The sequence below is a fragment of the Falco biarmicus genome, chromosome 2 (genome assembly GCF_023638135.1).
Source record: "Falco biarmicus isolate bFalBia1 chromosome 2, bFalBia1.pri, whole genome shotgun sequence".
NCBI lineage: Eukaryota > Metazoa > Chordata > Aves > Falconiformes > Falconidae > Falco > Falco biarmicus.
Window position 1 is genome coordinate 44905426 of NC_079289.1, and position 6000 is coordinate 44911425.

General features: G+C 38.2%; 1 long non-coding RNA gene across 2 annotated transcripts in view; it reads left to right on the plus strand.

Moving 5' to 3' along the window:
* LOC130145112 (uncharacterized) overlaps nucleotides 1–2440 on the plus strand; it is a 31750-nt gene extending 29310 nt beyond the window's left edge. For both annotated transcript variants that reach the window (XR_008820378.1, XR_008820377.1), the window contains one exon: nucleotides 946–2440. This is a non-coding gene — a long non-coding RNA (uncharacterized LOC130145112). The remainder of the gene's footprint in view (nucleotides 1–945) is intronic.
* The last annotated feature ends 3560 nt before the right edge of the window (nucleotides 2441–6000 follow it).

A 6000-nucleotide genomic window follows, 5' to 3' on the forward strand; every position in this document is an offset into this window, starting at 1 on the left:
GAGAGAGGAGAAACAGAGAGGAGAGAGAGAAGGAGCGCCCTGGATGAGGAGAGACTAGGAGAAGGCAGCAGAGGGACTGGCATGAAGAGTATGTTGGTATGAGATGGTAAAAGACCTTGTTGCAGCTTGGTAGTTTGGAGAGTGCTGCGACATTTCTCTAGATCAATTGTTCTCAAGTCACTGTATTTCTGGGTAGACATCAGCCTTTATGCCCAGATTCAGTGAAGGTATAATAAGTGTAACAGAGCGAAGTGATTTTATTATTTATTTTTTTTTTTTACTTCTGTTGATCTTCAGTTTACATATGTACCCCTATGCTGTATTTATCCTTTTGGGAAAAAAAAATGCATAAAAATAGCCATTACTAGCAATAGGAACTCTGCATGAAGGATCATCTTTAAGAAAATCTGCAAATGAATGCATCTTTTGAAAGTACCTATGTTATTCAGAAGTCAGGCACATTCTGCTTTTTCCTTGCTTCTTAATAACAAAGCAGTAAGCTTGTTTCATGGTAACAATAATAGCCACTGTACCAAATTCAATCCAGTGCTCTAAATACAGCGATACTGACATCTGACAACACTTGTGGCAGATTATTATGGTCCTCCATCATCAAAGCACAGTAAAACTTCAAGGCTGCAGTAAAAATTAATCTGGCCGTGAAACTGGCCTATAATTATGACTGCCCCTGTCCCCAACTACCGCAACATTGATGTGTACAAGTCATCAGATGTGACGTTGTGAGGGTATTATATGTACATAAAGCTTGCAGGGAGAAACAGATGGTTGCTACAAAATATTCAGAAACCAACTACTTAAAGTGCATCTTTTTACACCTCCTGTGTCATTACAGACAGTACCATGAGTAAGCGAGTTAGAAATACCTAGGATGTTTTGAAAACTTACTACCACTGAGCTGGTAATAACATTTCACCTTTCTTGCAGAGACTACTGATTCAAAGTCTGGCCTGAGTCGATCTGACCAAGAAAATTATTTTGATTTAATTGCTATAGTAGTTCTAGTGAAAATCCTAAGGATGAAAGTCTACATTACAAAACCACAGCCATCCCTAGGACTTTTCTGGATCCTCAGAAAAGGTGAAGGAACTGAATACCCAGAAGAAACTGGTCACTGGCATAGAGCTGGGAAAAAGCTAGGGACACGGTGTGGTGCTGCTGGTGGCAGAGCACTGTTAGGAGGCGCAACTCCTATTGATGGAAGATGTTTTCTCTGAGGCTTATCAAAGGACTAATACTGCATTCATTCAATTAAATACTGATTTGGAGTTTTGTATTGTCTCCTGCTAAGGAGAGGCATATATTGGGTTTCGCCTCACTTGCTTAATTGCTTTTGTATTCTCAGTTTGCCAAGTGTCTGTATAATCCATATGTGGTAATAATTTCATGCACAAACTTTAGTACGCACAGTGCTGCAGAAGTTGAACAAACCTTGTCAATCACTGAACACAGGAAAACCTGTTGGTGGAACAAATTTGCTGCATGCTTTAATTGTAGTCAGAGAGGCCTAGCTTCCCCTAGATTTTCATGGTTTGCTGTTCAACTAGAATTTCTTCCATGCATCTGAAATTTGCTCCAGGTTATGTGATGTTTTGTGGTCCATCACAACATGGCATATTACCAATTGAGACTATATAATCCACGATGAAAATATGCCCTTAATTCTCCATGACAAATGGAAAGAATTTGGATATCTTATTTAGAACAGTAGAGGGGAAATGGAATACAGCCCAGCTCTGTAGTTTAAATTTATCTTTTTTGTTAAAGCAAAAAGGGTATACACGTAAAAGGTATCTGAAACTTAGATTATTCATGAAGGACTCAGTGGCTTAAGCTTTGCTGAGTTGGCTTGCCCATTTTTCTTAACTGCTTCCTACCCGTGCTTATTTCCATAATAAATGTGCCGGTATAATTTTGGATATGCTTTTATGATATTGAAATAGGCCTTCTGGAAAACTCATTTAGCATTTCAGTATAACACTTCTACAGAGTTAGAAAAACAGAACAGAAAACTTTATCCTTTACAAATCAGTGAAAACAGCCCTTTTGACTACGTGAGACTGCAGTTGCACAATTTTTTGAATTTTCTTTTAACATTCCACAGCATGATAGATGCAATGCCAACACGAAGAGAGGTATATGGTCTCTACTCCAAAAAGAAAATTTTCTATTATATTCTACAAACTAGTTTCAAACTCTAGGGACATGGCTTTTAAAATGGTATCCATAGATTGTCTCATGTTAATTACTTCTTTAAATCTATCATATTTTTTTCTCAGGGATCTGCTTATTAATATTGACATTATAGTGTTAATACCTTTTGTATTGTAAGTAGTACAGTGTGAGAGTGCTGTAGAATAACTAATTATAATTGTAAATGCATCCAGATATTTTGAAAAAGAAATAAATAGATTTGATTACTGCTTATTATCTACTTAATGCATGTGTAAGTAAATGTTTAAATACTTTGCATTTGCAACTGAAATTGAGTCTTCTTATTCTACCTGCAGCTGGGCTACAAACTAAGTCCATAAATAACAGGTGTTTTAGTTTCACTGACTCATTTCTCAGCTTCCTCAGGGTCAGTCAAGCCACTAAATATTTCCCAGATGTGCCTTATAATACAAGGTCTCAAATCAAAGTACTATCATTGTGGGATGCCTCATGTTGAGATTAACCCCTCTCTTATTTGAAGATTTTTCTTCTGGATCAGTGGCTGACTGTTCTGCAATGGCCAATGTTCATGGCTGACACTAAACAGGCACAAAAAACCCCTCATTTTCTTTCATGAAGATTTGATTTTGTTTTCCTGATGCTGCCCAATACATCTTAATGAAAAGGTTTTACAGAGCTGAAGTGAGATAGGGCCTGGAAACTGTTTTATGTTCTTTTGTGCTTTTCAATTCTTCCCTTTTCTTCCCTTCTTCCACCATGTGAGATGGACTGCATTGCATCAGTGCAGTGGCAGAAGACCAATAGTGCTACATTTAGCTGTTTGTAATAAACATTCCCTGAATGATGGGAAATATTTCTACCTTGGGAGCAAAGTGTGATACACTTCCCCTTCAACCCCCCAACCCCCACAAATGGGCAAGAGACAAGAACTGAAAATCACATGTAGGAATCCTGCATGACCCTACAAAACATTGCCATGAAACTTAATTGTCACTGGTAAAGCTGGGATTATTTGTAGTCATATAAATTCACCTTTGCAGACTAATGCTTTAATTATTGCATTTTGAGTTTTGTTATTTGGGGTTTTTTTGGTTTGGGTTGTTTGGGGGTTTTTTTGGTATATTAATACAGTTGAAGACATTTCAAGATCATAATTAACTGGAAGACTGATAACCAAAATCAACTCAAAATCAATATGAAACATGGTTACTTCATGGGACCAAACCAGTAACTGTAAGAGAGTATTCTCCACTGAATAGGTAGATTCCTAGACTGTTTTTGCCCCTATGTCATTGAAACTGTTACCACAGACCCTAAAGAAAAGGCAAAAATAATGCCCCTAAAATCTGTGTGAGACTAAAATATTAGGGGAGTGACCACCCAGTATCATGGAGAACTTTGTACAGCTTGGTAAGCAGTTTAATAAAACTACATGTATTTCAACATGGTGCCAGGAGAACTCATTCATCAAGAAATAACGGGGAAAGAAATTAATCTGAAGAAGCTTGTGAGAAATAAAACCAGCAAAAAGGCTCTTCCATGGTAACGCAATGCTTACATGTAGCCCAGGAATTTATACTCAGAAAGTGTAGGAAGGTTACAAACTGCTGTGTGTCATCCCACTGGAATAATAAGACCAGCTCTGGTGTCTACAATTTAATAAGGATCTTGAAAAATCAAAGACATTTCAAATAAGGTTCTCAAGGATGATTAAAATGGAAACTCTTCCTCATGGAATTCATGGAATAAAGTATTTAAGACATTGAAGAGAGGTGAAAAATTACTTAAGTACCTACCCAGAGAACAGGAATTCAGTAATAATGGGCTCTTTGATCTCACAAATAAAGGTGTGACATTGTGGAGGCTCAAAAGGTCTCTTTTCACTGGTTTCAAAAGGGCAGGGTTTTCTGTTCCACTGGAGTGTCAGAGATGGTCAGAATTGAAAGTGGTAGCATTGAAATTTCATCACTTTTGGGGTCTTCACAAAAGGCTCCCTTCTGTTATGACGACTGATGATTTTCATGCATGAGGTAGCTGACTATAGTGAGAAGGACATGGTTCTTTCAACTGCAAAAGAAAAGCTTTAGGAGCAGGGTATCATATTGGAACTCAGACACTTCTTACAGAAGCACAGTTAGAGCATCTCAGCTGGATGCTGAAATGGATTAATTCATAGGAACTTTTGAAGTCAGACCACTCAAAGAAACTGAAATGAGAGTGAGGCCTTGAAACATAAAATACTCAAATATATTTGTCACGTACACCAAGTCTCCAGTGGAGAAAAGAACCAGACAGCTGAGGACTTTCTTAGTGTTAGTTGGCAGTGTCAGGTTGAGATGACAGTCCAATGACCATCAGGCATATATGAGGCCACCAGCCAGGTGTGAGGTCAATCCACGATGCCCAAGCAATAATCTGGGCAGAGGGACACCTCCACCGTTTCTCAGGGCAGGGCAGGGTGCCTGGGGCTGAGCTGAGTTGGGGCCCCTGGGCCATGGGCAGGGTGTGAGGGGAGGTCCCAGGCAAGGCTGGTCAAGGCCAGTAAGGCCCTTTGGGGTCTGGATGGCAGCCTCATAAGGCTCAGCAATTAACATTTGTTTTGGTTTATGCCAGAGACCTTCTCAGGAAAGATGTCCTCGGCATGATGTCTTTTTCTGGCAAGATTGCTAATCTGTACCTCTTACAACCATTTGTGAAAAAGGGTCACCCATCCTTTCACAGTATATATGAAGAATGATGTTCTCATACAAGAATGACATTGTCTTTTGAGACCATTATTCCCTGATGCATAGCATCAGTTTATGAAGTGATGGCAGCTCTTGGGTCATGAGATCATATCAGGCTTTTTATCCTGCTGTACTCCTTTCTTTGTACAGCAGACGTTGGGGTTTAGTAGTTTTCAGCATCCTGTCAAGTAAAATGCCAATGGATGACAACCTAAATTTAATCATTGCCCTTCTGTAATTTAATCTAAATAGAGATCAGGCTGGTTCTGCAGGTTATTTTACAGTGCTTTATTATTTTGATATTGTTTTCTAACAACACTTCAGATTTGAGATAACAAGGATTAGCAGTTACATGACTCCACTCCCCACAAAATTCTCTAAGTTCTCTACCAATTTTTGTGGCTTGTGTTTCATTCTTTCCACACCAGAAAATAATTCTTTATGGCTAATTGCCCACTTCGTTGCAATATTTTCTCCTAAAGATATCATAAGGAAGTGAAAATAGCAAGCTAAGATAAATATTAGTCTTCTTCGGGCAGTATAAACAAGCCTATGCCTACCCTGCTCCAGTGGTCCAACAATTTCTGTGGTGCCAATACAAGCTCTTTCATTTGACTTGGCCTGTATTTTTGGCATACACAACAAACTTAAAAATACTTCCTTTTCATTTCTTATATTTCCAATATCTAAGTTCCCTTTTTGTAGCTTTTGAAACAGTTTTTGTGCAACATCTTGGAAACATTATTTTAACATATTTAGAAAAAATCTCATGTGGTATTGTGAGGTTCATCTATAAATCAATAGCAACAGCTGGGAATACACTATTTTTATATCATTATTATTTTATATTTTTATTTTAGATATCATAATATAACAGTTGTGTTAGTATCTCATCCCCAGCAGTAATCCAAATTGCATCTGAGATCAGAGAGTTTGATATTTTTTCTTTGTCAGGTCAACAGATAGTCTGCCTTAAGACTTTGCTCTGTTGCACTTCTGTGAAACCTCCATGCCAGGGATGTCTGACCTTTTGAATCAGGGCTGGATACCTGTTCTGAAAACCTCTGCAGTTTGTTCTCTC